Below are 24027 nucleotides of genomic sequence, written 5' to 3'. Positions count from 1 at the left end.
TAGTAGAAAGGGCTGCTCTCGATTCCTCGTGTCCTCATTGTCCTCATCCAGTTCCCTGCGTAGCATCTATCCAGGTCCAAACTGCGGAACCATTTGCTTCTCCTAACAGTTGTTTGGTGTTGCCAGTCCGTGTGATTGGATAGGCATCGTTTAATGTGACGTCATCGATTTTCCAAAATTCAACGCAGAACCTTGTCGAAACATTCCTTTTCTCCGTAACACAAAAAGGTGATTAACATGGGCTGCAAGATGGTTCATTCCATTGACCAGCATTTTCCAACCAGTTCATCTGCCTCAGTCTGCTTCCACCTTACAAACCGTACTGGTGACTGCCTGATGTGTGTCATTCATCTCGTATGAATATGATGCTTACTCAATCCAAAACAATTATCACTGTCCGCCCTGGCAAATAAAGTTGACATTCCGCGAAAAAAAGTTTTACTGCGGCCTCCTGCCCATGATTCCAGTGTTCACTAAATGATTTGATTGAACTTGGACGTCATAGTCCAAATGTCCTTCTCCATTCAAGAATGTAGAGTTTCTGTTATAGGCTATGTGTGAACGTCCTGCCAATCGTTGGGATTGATACACAAATCAATTGTGATTCAGCTCCTCCACTGATCCACGTTATCACTGTTTGCTTACGTCTCACCGTGGTTGTAGCGACAGAAGGTCCAACGAATATCATTTGCATATAACAGTCAATTGTATATGAAGTAGAGTCCATATAACTGTTTCCGGTGAATCTCATACACATAACTTAATCTCTGCTACCAAGTATCACACAAATCATAGGCACACAGAACTGCACTGTATCCCCACTAATAGCAGGTACACACTTTCAAGTGCTCTAGCCCTGTCAATGTGCCCATAACAGCGGTCAACTTAAAGGCCGTTTGTTAAGTTTCTTTCCACTACTCTCCGTCCGCTTGTATATTACGACAGGCTTCTGTTTTGTTTTGCTCTACCATATCAACACTGATTTCCTACCACTCTGCTTCTCCAAGTCTCATCACCGGTGTCTCCCGAGTTTTGCTTTGCGACCCTAAGCCGGTCTAAGCGGCTCTGCCATGCCATCTCTGTCCTGCTGTCTCACTGGCCATGCTCCGCCTTCACAGCCCTGCTGTTCTCATCCCTCTGCTCTGCCTTCACAGCCCTGCTGTATCCCCGGCTCTGCTCTGCCTTCATAGCCCTGCTGTCTCCCTGGCTCTGCTCTGCCGTCTCAGCCCTGATGTCTACCTGGCTCTGCTCTGCATGCCGTCACAGCTCTGCTGTCTCCCTGGCTCTGCTCTGCATGCCGTCATAGCCCTGCTGTCTCCCTGGCTCTGCTCTGCATGCCGCCACAGCCCTGCTGTCTCCCTGGCTCTGCTCTACCGTCTCAGCCCTGCTGTCTACCTGGCTCTGCTCTGCATGCCGTCACAGCTCTGCTGTCTCCTGGCTCTGCTCTGCATGCCGTCACAGCTCTGCTATCTCCCTGGCTCTGCTCTGCATGCCGTCACAGCTCTGCTGTCTCCCTGGCTCTGCTTTGCATGCCGTCATAGCCCTGCTGTCCCCATGGCTCTGCTCTGCCGTCACAGCTCTGCTGTCTCCCTGGCTCTGCTCTGCATGCCGTCACAGCCCTGCTGTCTCCCTGGCTCTGCTCTGCATGCCGTCACAGCCCTGCTGTCTACCTGGCTCTGCTCTGCATGCCGTCACAGCCCTGCTGTCTCCCTTGCTCTGCTCTGCTCTGCTCTGCCGTCTCAGCCCTGCTGTCTACCCGGCTCTGCTCTGCATGCCGTCACAGCTCTGCTGTCTCCCTGGCTCTGCTCTGCATGCCGTTACAGCTCTGCTGTCTCCCTGGCTCTGCTCTGCATGCCGTCATAGCCCTGCTGTCCCCATGGCTCTGCTCTGCCGTCACAGCCCTGCTGTCTCCCTGGCTCTGGTACCTGCTGTATATTCGATACTGCAAGTGATTGCGTAGCTCGTGGATTGCAGCGGTCAGTACCTGATGTGTTAGGTACTGCTAAATGTACTGCTGCCTGTTGATTGTAGTGGACAGTACCTAGCTGTTGTGTTAGGTACTGCTAGCTGTACTGCTGCCTACCCGTTGATTGTAGTGGTCAGTACATGTAGTGTTAGGTACTGCTAGCTGTCCTGCTGCCTGTTGATTGTAGTGGACAGTACCTGTTATATTAGGTACTGCTAGGTGTACTGCTTCATGATGTTGATTGTAGTGGTCAGTACCTGTTGTGTTAGGTACTGCTACATAGCTCTGCATTGATGCACGTGGGTTGTACTACCGCCGACTCAGCTCACTGCCTGCTCCCTCTCAGCATCCATTTCTCCTAGCTGCCTTCCCGTAGCTCAGCCCTCTTTGTTGGCGGTCCATTCACTGCCACGCCTGTTGTGCTATCAGCCAATCAAGCATTCAGGTTGTAGTGTACCTGCATCCACTAAGCTCGCCTCTTCCATGTATTGTAGCAGATTCCAGCAAACAGTCTGACACTGCAATCAGCTGACTTTCCGTTATGCCAGTTAACATCAGTCAAATGATCTCATCCCACCGCTGTCACCAGTGTGGCGAAAATGGAGGGAAGGGGGGAAGAGATGTGCTTCACGGGGGCTCTTCAATCCCACCGCTGCCCCCAGCGTGGCGAAAATAGAGGGGGGGGGGGTGTGGTTCACAGGGGCTTTCCAATCCTTCTCTCTCTTTTATATCAACTATAGTTCGAGGGGGTATGGGTAGGACTGGGAAAATGGGGTACGGGGCGCTTCTCTCTCGATCAATCCCTCTCTTGGTAGCGAGCGGTCAACAAAGCAACAGTGGGGCTGAGATCCACGCATTGTGTATGACATAGGTGCTAAACCATTGACAACACGGAGATCATAATCTTGCAGTGCAACTATATTGGGGCTCTATAGCTCCCGTTTTATTCATACTACTTCCAACCAATCATACTGATGTAGTGTATATACAGTGAAGGCCAATACCCATGCATTATAAATGGCCATATAAAAGTGAACATGATAAATACAATAATAGAACAAGCATATGAGAACTTGGGTCGGCGCAGGCATCAATGTTTTGGACTATATATATCCATAGGCGTTGTATACCAGCCTTCTGCCCCCCACCCAACCCAAGGTGGGTGTAGATGGTAACCTACATTGGTGTTGATGACTGGCCCCCCAGTCTCACGACTGAAATTTAGATGCTTGGTGGTACGGAAGATGCCTGCTCGAGTCTGCTCTGGAACTGTCCTTTACCCGAAAAATCCTCCCTATTTATACCTTTCGAGCGAGCCCTTCCATACCACTTAAGCATAGACTCTGGGAGAGTTACATAAGCATTATCTCTGCTCATTAAGCATTGTAAACCCCGGAAGATAGTTTTACCCATCGGGAGCTGTACTTAAAATTCAGCTATTTCTCCCCACTCTAAACACAGGGGCTGGAAATAGCCCGGCCAGGGTAACTATATCTGGCCTCGATCATAGCCTCCCTTGTTCTTTTCTCCTAAGAGTTACAATTAATCGCTTAAGTCAATACCTCTCGAACTTTGTCTTAACTACTGGAGTGGAGCTGGAAGTAGGGCTGTGCGGTATTGGACTAAAATATTTTGACATATTTTTGCAATCATGGGCGATTCCACACTAGAACTTAAAAAATAGCATAAATTTCAACATGCTTTCAATAAGTCATAAGTAGTGTAATATTTTACTATGATACCTAAATTTTATGAAAATTATGAGTTTTAACCAAAAGTGAAGTCAGATATATATATATATATATATTTTTTTTTTTTTGGGGGGGGGAACAATGGAATTTTCAATAATCTTGCTAATTAAATACAAACACTGCCTGAAACAATTATTGCCAAAGCACGAGAAGATTGAAAATATTGCAGGTCAATGGAATAATGTATAATTGATGGTTCCAAATAATATCTACAACATTTTCATGATCCATAAAAGGGGCAGCCCTGATTTTTCCGAACCTATTTTTGGCAATGTCCCGTACGACACATGAAAATGCAAAAGTTTTTCCTACAATTTTATTTTTGATGATGCAATTTTACAATAACAGTTTGTCTATCTTTGACCCATGGGTGATCGATTTATCCCATAAGGATCTAATTACTACCCTTCATTTTTCAATAATCGTCCTTTTAAAAGTTGTCCCGTACGACACACAATATATAATGCATTTGATTGCAGGATTTGGATTCAGAAACTATAAATAGTAGGCCTATTTTAATTCAAGTAATTGATTTGACATAAAGTGAACTGGAAAAAGTACTTTTTTATCTCCATAGAACATGAAATAGGTAATTCTAACCATTCTAATTGATTTCATGTAGGCATATTCTTTTGTGAGTCCCTTCAGCTAAACTGGTGATTTTCACTGGTCAGAGCAGGTTAATTTCTTTGTCACTGAGCATGAAAAGAAAACCTTTATAATTGATTCACCCGTAGCCTGGAAGATTACTTCCTCTTGCATGCTAATGTGGAATTATTATAAGATGTAAAAAAATACATATCAATTATCTATTTGGACCTACCTTGATGATCACTATTTTTTTTATATGTTGAAACTCCTTACTTTTTCAAGTTGTAAAAAAAAAAAATATGGGAAATATGACAAACCATATCATGAAATGCAGAAAGGTTTGATAAAGTACAACCGCATTGCTTTAGAAAAAACATTTTAGCCCGATAATTTACACAAACAGTTTCATTCATTCATTGTTTAAATAGTGTAGTAGAAATCATCAGTTAATTCACTAAAATATAACTTCACACAAAACCTCAAGTTTTTCAGCTCGTAAAAATGCTGTGAACCCTTGTACATTTCCCATCATGAAAAAAAGATAACATATTGCTCCCGATTGTATATATTGAGGTTACTTAATTATACAGTGCGTATCAAAAAAAAGTTTACACTTTGAAAAAACCCTGTAAAATTATACATTTGTAATATCCTGAAGATTTTTCCACATTTTCACATTGGTACAGATCCATTTAATCAAATGACGAAATAACTGTCGAAAGATATTTCCGCTTGAGTGAGCACCACTTACTTTTGAAAAGTTAGTGAAAAATGATTTGCGCAGAACTTTGAAATAGTTATGCGAATAAAAGTAGACCGTAATCATGAAGAACACATAGAATTTAGCTATTAAAATTGATATCTATAACAGATTATTATTAAAATATATCTTTTACCGTTTATTGACTTTCACCCCACCCCTTCCCCCCCCCCCCACACTGAGGCCATCGTGATGATATTTGCTTTACACTGAGCTGTAATCTACATGAAATGGCTTAAGCTTGATTTTCATTTTTTTTTATTGCCAACTTTGGAAAAGTGTGGAGAAACAAGTATTAAATGAAAAATGAAATGTAAACCCACTTTCAATGATAAAAACTTAGTGAAATAATGCTGGAGATGTCTGATATAAACTTTTGTTCAGATTCAGTTATGTCCTCAGATCCAGCTGACACAAAAAGGGTAAAGGTTGTGCTTACTAAGTGTTGAAATTTCAACTTGGGTGGCAAAATTGTTACAAAATGCTTGAATGTATCTGTCTTATTTCAACTGACTAAAAGTGCAAGGGAAATGTATGAGAAATGTTTCGCAGGGTAAGTTTGATTTCGCCGTTTCCCCTTATTAAACACAGCGTGAAAACGAGCATTTCTGCGCAAACAGATTTCTGCGAGCTTTACAAAAGTGGACAGTGCTCACTCAAGTTTAACATTCTGACAAAACTTTTACTTTCATTGGATAGATGAGACCCAAACCCAAGAATATATGTGAAAAAGTTACCCACATGTTGTATATGTTTTTAATCCCAGGGCTTTTTCAAAGTGTAAACTTTATTTTGATACGCACTGTATTGTCCTGAATGACTACTTATTAAAAGACTTTTCATTAAAAAGGAAGAATTTAGAAGCAATGCTCCCCTCATTTCTGATTGATAAAAAGTTCATTGTTTTATTCAGGCTGCCCACAGTGGCGTAACAGGCGGGGGGGGGGGGGGCAGGGGGGGCAAGTTGCCCCCCGGCGGATTTCACCGGGAAAAAAAAAAGGGGGAAAAAGAAAAAAAGGAGGGAGAAAGAAAGGGAAAGGGGAAGGAAAGCAGAAAAGGAAAGGAGGAAAGGGAAAGGGAAAAGAATACGATGAAAAAACTTTTTTTAATGGAAAAGGAAGGAAAGCGGGAAAATGTACGTTAGAATTAACATTTGAGAAAGAACAAATCATTGAGAAATAGGCCTATGTAATGCAATAGCGCGGTGGGAAATAAATTTAAAGATGACAAAATGGCAAACAATATCGGGAAACGATGGTAGAATGTAATTAGTCAAAAGCTAAATTGGAAAACAAAGAAAAGGGACAAGAAAAAAAAATTGCTCGACCGGGCTGCCGATGATTGAAATTAAAGAGCGGTAAGAAAGATGAACTGCATACAACATTGTGCTATAAGCTTGCTAAATTTTATGCAAATAAGCTACTGGGGCTTTGCCCAGACCCCACACAGTAGGGGCTCTTCATTTATAACCTTCAAATGGCTCTATGACGCCCCCGTTCAATCACTGGCAGACAGGCGCGGGGGAGGGGGTCTTGGTTTCACACCCAAGAGGAAATAAAGGCAATTATAGGAGACAACGTATAATGAAATGAATGGAAACAATGAAATGTGTTATTTGCTGAGTATAATGGAAAAATCTATCACATAATTAGAATTTAATTTCAATGGGCAATTTTTTTTCCAGCTCGCTTTGCACGCTGGCGAATTTTACAACATTTTTCCCACATTGCTATGTTTTGCCCCCTCAAAATATTTGGTTCATTACGCAACTGGGTTGAATAAATGTGTTGTGTAAAAGCTATATTCTGTTTATGCCCGCGATTTGATTAAAAATTGAGGATATCTGCGAGGTTTAAAGTATACATCCAAAGAAAATTAACGAAAGTGATGATTATAGACAAACAAGTGGAATGCCTCTGGCCGTCTCACCTGCATCACGCGATTCAATATAGCCGCAGTGCTGATTTTGAAAACTACTATAACTCGCACAAGATGTTCAGTGATACTTGGTTACTCTTATTTCCACGTTTTATTAACTAGACCAATGCACTTATAGAGATACGATGGCAATTCAACAAATACCCCCAACGTGGCCAAAGTTCTTTGACCTTACATGACCTTTGACCTTGATCATGTGAGCTGAAACTCGCACAGGATGTTCAGTGATACTTGATTACTATTATGTCCAAGTTTTATGAACTAGACCAACACACTTTCAAATTTATGGCTGTAATTCAACAAATACCCCAATTTGGCCAAAGTTCATTGACCCTAAATGACCTTTGACCTTGATCATGTGACCTGAAACTTGCACAGGATGTTCAGTAATACTTGATTACTATTATGTCCAAGTTTCATGAATCAGATCCATAAACTTTCAAAGTTATGATGGTAATTCAACAGATACCCCCAATTCGGCCAAAGTTCATTGACCCTAAATGACCTTTGACCTTGGTCATGTGACGTGAAACTCATGCAGGATGTTCAGTGATACTTGATTAACCTTATGTATAAGTTTCATGAACTAGGTCCATATATTTTCTAAGTTATGATGACATTTCAAAAACTTAACCTTAGGTTAAGATTTTGATGTTGATTCCCCCAACATGGTCTAAGTTCATTGACCCTAAATGACCTTTGACCTTAGTCATGTGACATGAAACTCAGGCAGGATGTTCAGTAATACTTGATTAACCTTATGGCCAAGTTTCATGAACTAGGTCCATATACTTTCCAAGTTATGCTGTCATTTCAAAAACTTAACCTCAGGTTAAGATTTGGTGTTGACGCCGCCGCCGCCGTCGCCGCCGCCGTCGCCGTCGCCGCCGCCGTCGCCGTCGGAAAAGCGGCGCCTATAGTCTCACTCTGCTATGCAGGTGAGACAATTATATATGAATGGAAAGGTCTTGTCTTTTTATACGCAAATATGTCACTAAAAAGTCTTATTGATGTCGTGGAAATGCAAGAAATTAAATTATTAGAGACCCTTCTCAGCCCCCAGCCGCCCCCAGACAGACAATCACGCGATCAAAAACAGTCGAGAATAATGACGTCACATGATCGACTCACTCAGCTCTCTGTGCAAGCCAGCAGTACACTGATAGCTGATTCACCTTCCTGGTCTCTATTTTTCTTCGAATTTACCGTTTTCTTCATGTATTGTGATATCCGAATTCTGTTTTCGACAACTTCATACTATAAGGGAACCAGAACTGTGTTATTTTGCCCGTTTTTTATTGAATTGTGAACTGGAAAGATCGATTTTGTCCACTCGACAGTCTTCGTTGTGTTGCTCTACAAACTATTGAAAAACTCCAAGCTGCACGGTCCCATTCACTTGCTCCCGATGCATGTTGCAGGTTACGCTGTTTGATCCAGTCAAAAGTCAAGGTAAGCATGTTTGGAAACTGTACTTGTTCTGACGATGCATTCAGGTCAGATGACAGATACAGATCTGATATAAGTTTAGAATCATGCATTTTGGCATAACTACTATTAAAATTAAAAAGTCTTTATTTTAGAAATAATGTTTTTGCACAATTCCAGCAGATTTTTTTTCTTCAGATTTCTAAAACTGGTCAGGACTCAGGCAGGCGATTAAATTATTTAGGAGCACTGGTATGGACCATGGCTGAAAATATGCTGTTTCAGAGGAATGTTTAAGTTTTTATTATACACATAATTATATCACCATGATGCCGATGTCATGAAGCCAGACAAATTTTCAGCAGTGATTACCCTGATTCCTGGCCAAAATCACTCACACGTATTGCGAGGTTAGTATTAGTATACTAACCTCGCACCACGAACCGCGTTTGGCAGTGGACTTCTAACTAGTGGGTCGCGCGTGCTGGGATCTCACTTCTTGGGTCCACAACACACGACTTCTATGGCTTGAATTTTCTGTGCGCGGCGGCATGTAATGAACCCTGGGGTGGGCCAAAATTAGAGTCTGGTGTTTCTTTCTGATTAGAGTGTTGCTGCATATATGTATGCGTAATGCCTTCAACAATGAAGATAAATGCAATATTTGTAATGACACAGAGACTCAGAGAGCACCGTACCTCAAGTGATGTTCGTGTAGTCTCCACTTCACTACTGCTACAGCCTACACTACGCTACACACCTACCCGGGTAGGTGTGGCGTACATGTACGGTAGTGTAGCGGTAGTGAAGTGGAGTGGGGCCTACACAAACATCACTTGAGGTAGAGCACCAGTGTTCTGAGTGGAACTTTTCAGGTGTCTAAACATACTATCATTTGTTGTTGACCGGGAATTACATGCCACCGCACGTCATCAATCATCACGATAATTAAATTCATACTTTGATTTTATTATTTAAACTACCCGTATTTCTTGTTTTCTCTCTTCTACACACAGACTTCTACACACATATCTGCACACTTGCTGACTCTAGTGACTTCTGGTCTCTGCTTGCTACCTCAATCTGGGAGATTCCATCATGTCCTTTTACTATGATTTGGATATAGCCATTTTTTTCTTCACTCTTTCCAGGACCTACGGTTTGCAAGTTGTGGACTGATAATGATACAAAAGAAAAATTTTCTTTATCAATCTTGGAAACAATTTTGAGCACAGTTTTGGAGAGAACTAAGAAATTTGACTTGGACAGGAATACAGCTTGTCAAAAATAATAACACACAATTTAAAACGAAAGAACAATTTTAATGTTACTAGGGCATTTTGCGAGAAATATTATACTCAATCACACGTCCCAAATCAAGGGTAAGTCCTTTGATTAAACATGTAGTTGAATTGCGATTGCAACTCGACCTTATTACGCTTGAATTTGAATTCAAGACTTACGCTTGATTTACAATTGAACATAAGTTTCTTGCAGTGCCCCGTAATTATGTTTTGTTATCAGATATTTAACGTGCTGATTTTTCTCGAAAGGTATACTATATTTGTCCTTTTAAACGGTATTTGAATATGGGTACGCCTTTTATTTGTTTTCCACAATATTTATTGCATGTATGAACAGAAGTGAAATATTTATTGTGAAGCACTGTGAATGTTGTGTGCTGTTGTGTGATGGTTCATCATTTTTGTTATAAGACTGAAAGCCTGGTGGATGTGAGGAAGTGGCCTGGATGAAAGAAAAGTGAACATGTGTCCAATTACTGATTGGCATATTCTAAGACAATTTTGTTTCTGGATAAATTTTGCTATGCATTCCCTACATTAAGAGTAAAGGAGAAGTCCACGCAATCAAAAATTCATTTGAATTAAAAAAAAAATAACAAGATATTGCAGGAAATTTCATAAAATCTTTGATTCAAATTTATATAATTACTATTTTAACAGTTCCGTAAATATAACCTATTGTGATCAGATGAAGAGTTTCCTATCGTCAAATCTGCAAAGAATAACAAAACAAAATGTCACAAAAAATATAAACAAATGTGATGTGAGTGACAACTCTAATTTGCATATCATTGTTTTGTGTATATGACTGTTTTGAGTAAAAACAACAAGGGAAATTACTCTAGTCAAATAATTTTTAGTTGATGTGGACTTGACTTTTAACTATACCCCTCCCATCCCAAATAAGAGTAGAAATAATCTAATCAAGAACTTGAAAATCAAAAGCAGCAATTAAGAAGCAAGATTTGATAAATACAGGTCTGAATAGAATTTCACAAGAAAATAAAAAGAGAAAAAAAGATGGGTAGGGACGGGGAAGGAATAAAAAAAAAATACCCAGAAAAAAAAAATCCGAGTTTCGAACCAGGGTCCTCGCACATGACAAATCAATGGCCAACGCATTTGGCCAGAGACCATTACCTTATCGGAAAGGCATTTTTAAGATATATGAAATAAAGTCCGCTCGCCGCTGTTGCCTAATAATGCTTCGGCAATTCAACTGCAATTTTAGTCATTTCGCGATGGATATTGCCGTGTTTTTTTTGTGGTTCCTGACTTTGCTACTTAATGAAATTTCATAATTTTTGTTCAGTCATAAAAAAGAAATGTCTATGCTTTATATTGATTATAATATTGATGTTACGCAAGTGTGATTTCTACGTGAAAATATGCTTTGCTTATTCACATATATTTCTTGAAAAAAAAAAAATTCTAAGCTAAATATCGGTTACCAAAATACGTTAAATGTGCACTTTTTTTCACTGTTCAGTAAATTCAAACTTTTATCTATATAACAAGACCAATCTTAAGAGGAATAAACAATTCTAAGAGCAAAAAATGCTGATTGGAAAGATCGTCTCCAATGGGCTGCTGTCAGCTCAGCTGCTCACTGCTCATTGTGTGACGTCACTCAGCTGGAGCTCGCAAGAGAACCGGTGGAAGGCAGAAATATGGCATGAAAATAAATCATTTTTGAGAGCTGATTTCTGCAAACTCTGATCACTATTTTGGAAAGTGAAGTTATATATCTGATTAGTAATACTTCCCCTTTTCAATGATGACCACATAAAGTCATTATAAAATACTTTTGATTCTTCGGGTGTATACTTTAAATGGCTTTGATATCAAAAAGTTCCGGGGGCCCCGCCCCGGACCCCAAAGGCAAAGCATTGCGTATGGAAGGGTTGGGCGATGGCCCCCAAAAGTTCTACAGCCAAGAACAACAAAAAAGGAGGAATTTCCTCTTTATGGTTAGAAAAGTAAAGGAAAATTGTAGGATATCATTTTAATTACTGAATAAATTATGTCAAAAAATAGCTCAAAGTTATATTATCATGAGAAGTTGATTTTTTTTTCTCGCTCGCTTCGCTCGCTCGGGATGTATATATAATATAAAGCAGCCTTTTAGCACATGTTCTGTACTGCGCCTCTCGTTTTTTTTTTTTTTTTTGTGTTTTTTACTTTTCACACTACTGCCGCAAAGAATCCTGTTCACAGTGGCGTACAGACCACCGTGACAAAAAAAGGAATCTAAAGAGAAAAGAATGAAATATATTATTCTCTGGATATCATGTCAAAATCTATCACAAAATTGGATTTTTATATTAAAAAGGTAAAATATTTGCTCGCTCGATTCGCTCGCTCGCAATTTTTAAAAAGATAAATTCTGGCCTTCTCAAAATAGTCGCCTCATTACACCATTACGCCTGTTCATACCTTGATATGACCGGGAAATTTTTGGCTCTTGCCCCCCCCCCCTGGCCACCGACCCCTGTTACGCCGCTGGCGCCTGCCCAGTACAACACGCACGTGCCTGTACAACACAGAAAAGTCCCGTACGACACAAAAGTGTCCTGTACGACAAACAAATGTCCCGTACGACACAATATTTTGTTTATAATAAATTGACAGAAATATTCAGCCAATAGCGGTTTCTAACATAATGAATGTCTTAAGTTTGATAGGATTATCACTATCATCAGCCAAATAAAGTGATTGAAGAAGTCAAAGCGACATAAAGTAAGACAGTTTGGCTTCAATTTAGAGATTACGACACATTTTGAGTGTTCACAATGTTCTCGAAAATTGTAATTTGCTTTATTTATTCATGAATGTTTATTTTGCTTTCTTTCATAGATGTGTTTGTTCTTGGGTAATATCAATTTGAGTTCAGTTTCTATGAAAATTATTTGTCAAACATTACTATTTTAAATCTGTATTATACAGGATGTGAATTCAAGTCACGTTAAATCTTGGTTTTTCTAACACTCTGGTAGTATTTGATGATCACCTTTAGTTACTGGAATATTTTTAGTTTTTCTTGTCCAAAAACTTTCAAATGTTTTCTAAATGTCCCGTACGACAAGTATGGAATCACCCTCATTTTTTTAGATATGCAAGGAATTGTCATTGATATGTCTACAGTGGCGTACCGTTGGTCACGGCAATGGGGGGGGGGGGGGCACCAAGAAAATTTTTGAATCACTGAGTGAGCGCGCGAAGCGCGCTCAGTTGCCAGTTATACTGACCTAATAGAGACATTTTAAGGACAATGTCATTAAACGGATATGTATCTCACTGATTAAATAATGCGAGTGCGAGCTGAAATTTTGTTTATATTCACACCTAAAATGGGACATTATAATCAAATTTGTGTAGTCATGATAGGTACCTGTCTCGCTAAACAATGCGAACGCAAAGCCCGAGCTGAAATTTTCGTATATTTTGACCCCAAACAGCGAGATTTTAAGGAATATATTTTAGGAATCCACTAAGAGTATGCATATCTCACCATATTCATCTAATGTGAGTGCCAAGCGCTTGCTGATTTTATTAGAATTACATCTGAACACATGAAACACTTTTTGTAGTCATTGCAATCATGATTATCATACGCATCTCACTAATCAAATATTGCGAAGCGCGAGCTGAACATTTTGATAATTCAGACCTGAAGTGGGGCATTCTAAGGTTTCTTTGTCATGTTTGTAGGAATTAACTAGGACCATACGTATTTCATTAACCAAATGATGCGAGCGCGAAGCGCGAGCTGAAAATTTTTGATATTCAGATCAGAAGAAGGGACATTTTAAGGACTGATTTTAAGAATTCATGAAGAGCAGACATATCTCACCAATCGACCAATGCGAACGTAATCACGGACAGGAAATGTTTCATATACACTACTCAAAAAAAGTTAAGGACTACTTTTTAAAACGTACATAAAGATTTTATACAAGGTGTTTTATTTCTGGAAATACCTCAGTACAACTGTCCTAAATGTCCTTAAACACGCTGTAATCAATTTCACGCATGGGTGGTTTCAGTTGTTGCACAATGTCTCTCGCATCACTGCACATCCTGAAAAGTGGGCCCCGAGGGGTATCAGCTACCGACATGAAGTGGTAAAAACGAATGTCTGAGTGTCTTTCAGGCAGTTCAGTAACGAGTGTGACCACCTCCTGCAGCAATAACGGCTTCACAGCGCTGTCTCATGGAGCTGATGAGGCGATTGATGTCTCTGACGTCCAGTGCATCCCATGCAGCCTCCAGAGCCACACCCAGCTGCTGCAGTCCAAGTGGATGGGCTTCGAGCTGCTCGAGACTCCTCCCCATCATGTCCCAGACGTGCTCTATCGGGTTTAAGTCCGGGGACCTCGCTGGCCACTCCATACGCTCAATCCCCTGGCCCTCAAGGAACTCGGTCACCACCCTAGCTCGGTGGGCACGGGCATTGTCATCCATGAAAATGATGTTTTGTCCCACATTTTCTGCAAATGGCACCACTATAGGTTCAAGGACCTCATCCCTGTACCTCACTCCTGTCATTGCTCCCCCTGGGACCACGTAGAGACGAGTACGGTTGGCGTAGGTGATGCCTCCCCACACCATGACGCTGCCTCCCCCATAACGGTCATGTTCTGCAATACAGGGGTCTGCAAATCTCTCTCCTGGTCGCCTCCAGACTCTCGAACGTCCATCATTGTGGTCAAGGGAAAATCTGCTCTCATCTGTGAACAGAACTCTACGCCATTGCTGTCTGGTCCATCTGACATGCTCCCGTGCCCAGTTGAGACGAATTCTTCTGTGAGCAGGGGTGAGTGGGACACACTGAGCTGGCCGTCTGGCATGCATATTGGCTCTGTGAAGTCGGTTACGGATTGTTTGAGTGGAAACAATCACTCCAGTTGCTGCAGCGAAGTCATTGTTGAGGCGTCGTGCACTGTGAAAGCGGTTGCGGAGGCTGAGATTCGTCAAGTAGTGATCATCTCTAGGGGTTGTCGAAACTGGTCGGCCACTGCGGGGTCTCTCGGAGTATAGCCCTGTCTCTCGGTGTCTTTGATTTGCTCTGCTAATGACACTGTGTGACACGCCCATCATTCTGGCTACTCTTCGCTGACTGAGGCCAGCTTCCAGCATCCCTAGGGCTCTGGCTACATCTGTTTCACTTAGGTGGTGTCTTGGCATTGCTGTTGTAGGCAAGTTGTTGATTGTACAGACTAAAGACGGAAAATGCTTTGGAAGACACTTGTCTTATGGCCCACTGCAATGATGCCAGAGACATCATGAAAGAACTGCATGTGTGAAATTGATGTCATTGTGTTTGATGGCATTCTGGACAGCTGTATCTTGGCATTGCTATTGTCAGCAAGTTGTTGATTGTAGAGACTAAAGACAGAAAATGCTTTGGAAGCCACTTTTGTACGGGCACATTGCAATGATGCAAGAGACATGAAAGAACTGCATGTGTGAAATTGATTTCATTGTGTTTGATGGCATCCTGGACAGCTGTATCTTGGCATTGCTGTTGTCAGCAATTTGTTGATTGTAGAGACTAAAGACAGAAAATGCATTTGAATCCACATTTGTACCACTTCACAATGGGCCCACTTTTCAGGATATGCAATAATGCGAGAGACATCATGCAACAACTGAAACCACCCATGTGTGAAATTGTTACAGGGTGTTTGAGGAGATTCAAGACAGCCATATTCGGGTATTTCTAGAAATACAACACCCGGTTTGAAAATTGTATACACACATTAAAAAGTGGTCCTTAACTTTTTTTGAGTAGTGTATATACGAAGACCTCAACTAAACATGGAGCAATCACTTTTTGAGTCATGTAAAAGAAGCATAGGTCACTACATGAAACAGTGATAACTCAAGTGCTAGGAAATATAATTGGTTTATATTAACTTGAAAACGGGATGTTTTAGTACAACATGATTATATATATCGTTAAACAGACAATGCGAGCGCCAGGAACAATGAAGACGTAGGCCCTGGGCAAATTATGTTTCATAAAGTTATGATAAAAATGTTTCTTAAGTAATGTAACAAAACATAATCATAATATACTATAACATTATAATGAATAATTTTTTCTTCTTTCCCACTACGTTTCTCTTCCTTTTTCACTCTTTTCTCCTTTCCCCCCTTTTTTTTGGTCAGCGGATGGGGGGGGGGGGCATGTGCCCCCCGTAGGTACGCCACTGTATGTCCATATCGCAAATACCCCTCCAATACACTATCTTTTTTACCCCATGATGGTTTAATGGTTTTATTAGAGATTACATCCAAAATTTTGTGACATTCCATCTTAATCCCTTCCCAAAGACCCCAACATTGATGAATTGGAAGAAACGGGGGTTTCTCTTCAATGTTATAACAAGGACATAAGTATTTATTTTGGAAATGGTGAACTGGCTCCTTATTTGCATTTTATGATTCAATAATATTGTTTTATTTGTTAAGCGGTATTTCAGGAAGAATTTTCACCAATAAAACAATTATCTCTTGGGATTTTTTTTCATTTCTTTCGTAAAAAGTGGGGGGATGTTTGTACAGGCAATCCCCCCCTCCTCGAAAAGTGGGGTGGGGGGATATATCCCCCCATCCCCCCGGGATTTACGCCAGTGGGTTTCAGCCCCCCTTTTCAATATGGTTCGTACTTAAAAATCATGCGTTTTTTTCCTGTTTTTCACCATATACATGATATAGCGGAGGTGTGTGAACGATATGCCTACTTGTTTAAAGGAGAAATATATTAATTATGAATATGGCCTTATTATATATCAGTGGAAAGGTCATGATGTGGGGATTATCATTTGGTCATTCAAAAATAACGAAAGTTATACATAAGATGGAAATTGCCAATTAAAAGCGAAAAAAAAAACGCCTCTCCGAAATACGCCTCCCATCGGTCTCTGAATTGACTCGAATTTGATGACGTGTATGAGTGTGCGAGAGAAGTGATTGGCTCTCCCACGTCAAGTTCCACTTGCATGCAAAACCTGTTGCGAGGGTACGTTTTCTTCACAGTGTCACTGAATACTTGATCACGAAATGAAAGAAAACCCAGAAGTTTATATAGATTTTGGATTTTCAAATTGATGATTTTGAAGATGAAGAGAATGATGATGAACTTTCTAGCTCTAGTGACGTGGATGGAGGTAAATTAGGGGAATTATGTCTATGATGATGAGTCGGATAATTTAAATTGCATTCCGATTCGCTACCAACTAATGCAGCTGCTAGTGCTAGCTGCACGTACCGCGGGCCAAAATAAATCCATGAAAATGAATACCAGCCTGACCATCCAGACAGAGTCTCTTCCCTCGGTCAATAAAATTTACTTTGCAGAAGGAAAATAATGATATAACTGTACTTACAAAAGAGTGAATATATCCGAATCTGAAGGCAAATCAACTCAACGAATAGCAGCAGACAATATGCACCGACGATAAACTTCACGTGGCTGGGATAAATTGTCACTTGTTAGATATAATTTCTACCTCATTATTTTGACAAAATAACGAAACTCGGGAATTATTTATCTGTATAAAAATATAGCAACACCTCGTACTATTTTTAAATTACGATAAAACCTTTTTTGAAGCAAATAGTTGAGGTAAATTAAAATTAGATGTAAAAGATCATCCCCAACATGCGTAGCTCGTATGTGATTGTAAACAAACCATCACAAACACATAATTGCTTGCTCGCCTTGGCTGAGCCCGAGAGAGTAGATGTACGTGTTGCACAGCTTTCAATCGGCAGTTTGGATGGTTTGTTTACAATCACATACGAGCTACGCATGTTGGGGATGATATTTTACATTTGATTTTAATTTACCTCAACTTTTTGCTTCAAAAAAGGCTTTATTGTAATTTAAAAATAGTCCGAGGTTTTACTATATTTTTTTATAAACCTCTCAAAAAAAGTTTGGAAATATGTGTTTGGCCATTAATTTCTCCCTACACCCAATTTTAAAACAATGCATATTTTACATCATTCAAAATATAATTTAATTCTCTTTAAAATGATACCATGCTTGTTATGATCATGCCATCATGACAAGAGCAGGATTCAATTGTGTTGGATGAGGTCTGAATTGAAAAGCTGCAAAACGAGCAAAAAGGGTTTGGAAATCTGAGTTTGACCATTCCTTTCTCCCTACACCCAATATTGCACAATGCATATTTGATATCATTCAAAAGATCATTTAATTCTCTTTAAGATGATACCATGCTTGTTATGATCAATGATCATGCCATCACGAAAACAGCAGGATTCAAAAGTGTTGGATGAGGTCTGAATCGAAAAGCTGCAAAACGAGCAGAAATAGTCATGAAGGGTCAATACAGAACATGGTTCTTTTGTCTGTGTCAGTAGAGATGAAAATCCATTCAAACCAAGCCCTTGCTTCTGTAGTGATGGTTCTGTGAGATAACATGGTTTGTGTCGTTGTTTGAAATACCCATGCATGTTTGTTTGTTATGTTTTTGCTTGTGCAGAGGTGTATTTGATTCCATTTTAATGTTGATGTCGAAGTGCATGAAAACAATTAAAAGAAATTACTGAAAAACTCACTCATCACCACGGAAAAAAGAACAATGACTTTCAATATTGCGTCATTTTGCAACTTTTGAATTTTGACCTTGCCCCACATTTCAAGGCACTGCACCTCCATGTGAATGATAATCATATCATATAGGGTATCATTTTAAAGAAAATTAAATGATCTATTTATTGGTATTAATTACCCATTGATATTTACTTAAACCGATGAGGAATTATCGGTCAAAGTAAAAACAAAACCGCTGAGAAACTCACTCATCACCACGGAGAAAAGAACAGTGACTTTCAATATTGTGCCATTTTGCAGCTTTTGAATTTTGACCTTGTCCCACGTTTTAAGGCACTGCACCTCCATGTGAACCATAATCATATCATGTAGGGTATCATCTTAAAGGGAACTGAATGCTCTATTCATTGATATTAATTACACATTGATATTCACTAAAACCGAAGAGGGATTATCGATCAATGTCAGATTTCCAAACTTTTTTTGAGGAGTTTAGATAAATAATTCCCCAAGTTTCGTAATTTTGTCAAAATAATGAGGTAGAAATTTTCTTCTTCTTCCGTTGAGTACAGAGTCGTACTTGGCTGAGGCTGCAATCACAAAAACACATGACATTTGGTGCAGTGGAACAAAACTAAACTATAGTGCAAGTAAAAAGATGCATCTCAACTGGAGATCTAACGGAGGGTGAGTGGTTCCAGGTGGTTCCTGCAAGACTCAGCTGAAGGAGCCAAAACCACTGTTGTAGGCAGGACATTCCACAAGCAGATGGTACTTGGGGAAAAAGCTGTGTTGGTAGGAGAGGATTCTACAATGCTGCTGTTTGAATTGTAAGCAATGTCCTCTGGTTGGTTCAGACGAAGCATACAGGAAAGGAGGTGCAGCTGGGATGGCGATTAGACCATTGACGATTCTGTACATCATGATGACTTTGTTGTGAGCTCGTCGTTCATGAAGAGACTGTCACCGTAGTTCTTTCATCATCTGAGTGACACTGCTCTGTCGGTCATAATCACCGTTTACAAATGTAACTGCACGCCGCTGAACCATTTCAGTCTTAGAGATAAGCTCTTTGGTATGAGGGTCCCAAACTGAAGAAGAGTACTCAACAATTGGACGAACGTAGGTCTTATACGCTCTCTCCTTTATGCTAGCTGGGCATTTCCTCAAGTTGTGTCGAAGGAAGCCAAGAGTGCTGTAACTCTTTTTACAGATGGCGTTAATATGGGGTTTCCAACTAAGGTTTCGTTGAAGTATAACTCCAAGATACTTCGCTTCATCAAGGGTGCGGAGAGGAGTTCCATGGATGGAGTAAGGAGATGCTCCAATTATGAGATTTCTTTTGTTTGAAATCCTCAGCACCTCACACTGGTCCGCATTGAACGACATGAGCCATTTCCTCTCCCATTCCTGAACATTGGCTAGATCTCTGTGCAGGAACTCATTGTCATCATGGGAGTTTATTGATCTGTATAGGAGGGGGTCATCAGCATATGCCTGATAGAAGAAGAGACACAATCAGGGAGGTCATTAATGTAAATCAAGAACAGAAGCGGACCGAGGACTGTACCTTGGGGTACGCCCGATGTGACAGAAGTGGTGTTGCTCATCTTTCCATCAAATATAACTTGCTGTATAAGCCCTTTAAGAAAGTCTTTATCCATGAGAGTAAGTGACCTCGAACTCCATTGTGGTTTAGTTTAAGAAGGAGACACTCATGAGGCACTCGGTTGAAGGCCTTTGTTCTAACAGAACGAGTGACAATTTATCCCAACCATGTGAAGTTTATCGTCGGTGCATATCGTCTGCTGCTATTCGTTGAGTTGATTTGCCTTCAGATTCGGATATATTCACTTGTTTGTAAGTACAGTTATATCATTATTTTCCTTCTTTAGAGTAATTTTATTGACAGAGGGAAGAGACTCTGTCTGAATGGTCAGGCTGGAATTCATTTTCATGGATTTATTTTGGCCCGCGGTACGTGCAGCTAGCACTAGCAGCTGCATGAGTTGGTAGCGAATCGGCATGCAAGTTGAATTGTCCGACTCATCATTATAGACGTAATTCCCCTCACTTACCTCCATCCACGTCACTAGAGCTAGAAAGTTTATCATCATTCTCTTCATCTTCAAAATCATCAATTTGAAAATCCAAAATTTAGATAAACTTCTGGGTTTTCTTTCATTTCGTGATCAAAGTATTCAGTGACACTGTGGAGAAAACGTACCCTCGCAACATGTTTTGCATGCAAGTGGAGCTTGACGTGGGAGAGGCATAAGGAAGGACCAAAAAAAAAAAAATGATTTCCAGTTCAGACAAAGTATCCACCCAAATGGCACTGAAAGGGGAATGAAAACTTTGGAGCAAGTGGGCCTGTGTGGAAAGAGAAAAATCTAAGAATAAGATCAAAGAAAGTTTGAGAACAATCGGACAAATAATGAGAAAGCATTTGAATATTGCGATCACGCATACTATGGAGGTACTCACATTGGCAATGAGACAGATAAGTGTGATGTCACATGTGAACATTTTTCCCTTTGATGGACTATAAAATTTCCCCAAAATGGCACCTTTCCCTCTTTCTTATGGTGATACAAACCCTTTATCCGTATTTTATTATTTGGAAATCTGTATTGGAAGCCCTCTTATAAAAAGAATTAATGATCTACTGATAGATTTGATAAAATAGGCATTTTAAGTGAAATAAACACAAAAGCAATGGGAAAGTTGTTCACATGTGATGTCACACATCTTTGTCGCATTGCCAATAGGGATCTACGCAGGAAACGAAATTGACAAGCAAAAAAAAAACCACCTCAAATTTAGGGGGGACAGGACCCTCGCCACCCCCCCCCCCCCCGCTTCCGTCGTCTATGTAGCTTCTTAGTCCCGACCTTTCGTTGGAAGAACGTGAACGCTTATTTACGATGGTAGTTGATTTTGGAAGAGAATTTTGGCCCGTCGTCATGGTCGTAAAACTCTGTCCTGCAATGCAATTTGTGTGACAGATTTTTTTCGTTTCGCATCTGGAACGGAAACATTCAATTTGCGTTTCGTGTGCAAAATTCTGGTTACTACTATGGTAACAGCGATATATCCGATTAAGGACGACTTTCCAAAGCCAGATTTGGTTCCTCCTAGAGCTCGAGAGGCCGCCCGGGGTGCCCACTTCCATTGATTAGTGGATACCAGGCCCGATCATGCGTAAAAGGGGAACAGAGTGGGCAAGTACGTAACGTATAGGCCTATGCAACGTTATAAGGGTGTCAAAAACGATGTTTAAAATACTGAAAAGGGGTTATATATCCAATAATTGTAGGGTTCCACAAGCCAAATACTTGTTAAGAGATGCATTTTCATAATCTAGAAAAGACTTGCTTCCCTTGTTTAGGATACATTTCGAAACCTCATGGTCGTGCCTGGTATCCACACATCAATGGAAGTGGTCCCCCTGGAATTTGAATCTAATCCCCCATTTCTGGGGAAAGTAAAACATAATGCACATGGCATCGTGTGCTAGAGGCGTATCGTTTGTGTAGAAGGAGTAAACAAAGAAAGAAACCCGTAAGTTCAAACGTATGGCATATGCTGTGTACATATCAACGCATGCGAAATGGTTTCGGCTGGAGAGGTGATCTGACCCATGGAATCAATTGCCAGTGATCCACCAATAATCCACATTAAATGCAATATCGATTCGATGGACTGTTATGATCTATAACTAAGCCTTAATTCAGTAAGTTTTTCCTCAATCAATATGTACTCGATTTGTTTGAAAAACCACTTTCTTATCCATGTCATATTCTATTTTAGGTCCTGCATTTCGAATATCTCCAGCCATCAATCGTAATGTACATGCATGTACGGTGCGGGTGTTGCGGGAAAGAATTTTGCACACGAAAAGCGGATCTGTATGGCTTGTAACCCCCCTGTAACACAAAGCTTAGCATTGATTGTAGAGCAGTTTTCTACGTTTGATTCTATTGACTATAATGTACAATCAATCTTAAAAATCAAGTGTATGATTAAGCGTTAACTTTTGTGTTAGGGGACCCTAATATTAGCGTCCGTGAGGATTGCGAAAGGTGGCAAATATCACTTTAATTGCACCAAGCTTTCGATCAAAGCTTGACACAAGAAAAAAGCTACAAGATTTGTATTGTCATTTCACTGATCATTGAAGTATGAAACACCAGCGACTTTCTGTCCGCAAGTCATTTCTCACGCTTTTAAAATTTTACTAAATCTATAAAATATGAAGACGGAGGAAAATAATCAGGAGCGGCGGGGCAAATTTTTAAGTGGGAGAGGGACACAGGGGAAAAAGGCAGTGTCTGACATGGGTTTGCGGTAACCCCCATCCCTAGGTAATGCGAGATGTCCTCGCACTGGATAACAAAATCACGGTCCATGTTTACAATCAAAACGTTAAAAACAAATGTTTAAAAACTAACGTTAGAGTAGACCGTACTCCAAAAAAGAGACGTGGTAAAGTACTGAACCGTGTCAACTGTCCAGTCCAGCGCTGCACTTGCGCCAAAAAGGTACCGGTACATCGCATCGTGTACCGAGGGTACCGTCTGTAACGTACGAGGCTGAATTACCTTTTATCTTGATCTACCTAGACCAACATTTTTAATTTTAGACCGAATTATATAAATAATTGTGATGAAATTACATAAAAAATCACACCAAAATATATATTCAAACATTTCACCAAAGCAGATATTTTTATAATATATTTACCACATTCGAACCTTCTGACGAATATGGAACCAAACGGCGGTTTTCCGTTCGTATCGGCAAAAATTCCAACCAGTCTTTTGAATCTGGCAGCCAAAATATACTAGCCGTTTTGGACTGGCGGGCCCCGGTCTAAATTTTCTACCACACCGGACTACTTGTCTCTCTCTTCCACCCTCTTTGTCCTTCCCTTTCATCTGCCATCACCCTTATTTTTCTCTCTTTCTTTCTCTTTCATCCATAGGTGCACCAGTCTTTCTTCTCGGTTACATTTCTTTTCACTTAATCGCCCATCACATCACAATAGCATATAGACGTTTTCTTTCTTTTTTTTGATTTTTTTTTCTCGTTCTTGCATCTATACTTATCCACACTCAACAAGCCCTGTTTTTTTAGTGGATCCCTCCATTTTTCAACATTGAAGATGAATAAAAGAGGTTATATGCAATTTTTTTTAATGAATATTCTACAGTTATTATCATGATTATGTAGTTCATTGTAAATATCATTATTAATATGATTATCGTATTGTTAAGTGTCTATTGTAAATATTTAGTTATCTATGTCATACTGTATATATATTGTATATTCATTTATATCTTTGTAATGATTTCCTTTACTGTTGAATTTACCTGAGTTGAAATGAAAGTAAACCAAACTGAAAACTGAAAAAAACTGATAAGCAAATGAGAGAGTCGATAATGCCCCCCACTGACTATTTTTTTTTTATTATTGTTTGAATTACACAGTATTTCAGTTTACAGTTTTGGCTATAAGGTTTCTCTTGATTAAACCAAAAAAATGTTGAAACAATTATTACACACGTTCACTGAGGAATAAGACTATGTTTCATATATGTCAATGAGGAGAAAATTAGAATACAAAAAAAATATTGTGTTGATGATGTCATCGGTCTCCTCATTTGCATGCCGACCAGAATGGATATAAAGTATTTG

At 40.0% G+C, this 24027-nt stretch overlaps 1 protein-coding gene across 1 annotated transcript in view; it reads left to right on the top strand.

The window, feature by feature from the left end:
• LOC135155127 (uncharacterized) overlaps positions 1-24027 on the top strand; it is a 93116-nt gene that overhangs the window by 64682 nt on the left and 4407 nt on the right. The gene's annotated exons all lie outside the window — the stretch shown is intronic.

This window comes from Lytechinus pictus, chromosome 8 (assembly GCF_037042905.1).
Source record: "Lytechinus pictus isolate F3 Inbred chromosome 8, Lp3.0, whole genome shotgun sequence".
Taxonomy (NCBI): domain Eukaryota; kingdom Metazoa; phylum Echinodermata; class Echinoidea; order Temnopleuroida; family Toxopneustidae; genus Lytechinus; species Lytechinus pictus.
The sequence above is the reverse complement of the archived record's forward strand: the minus strand, read 5'-3'. Positions and strand labels throughout refer to the sequence as shown.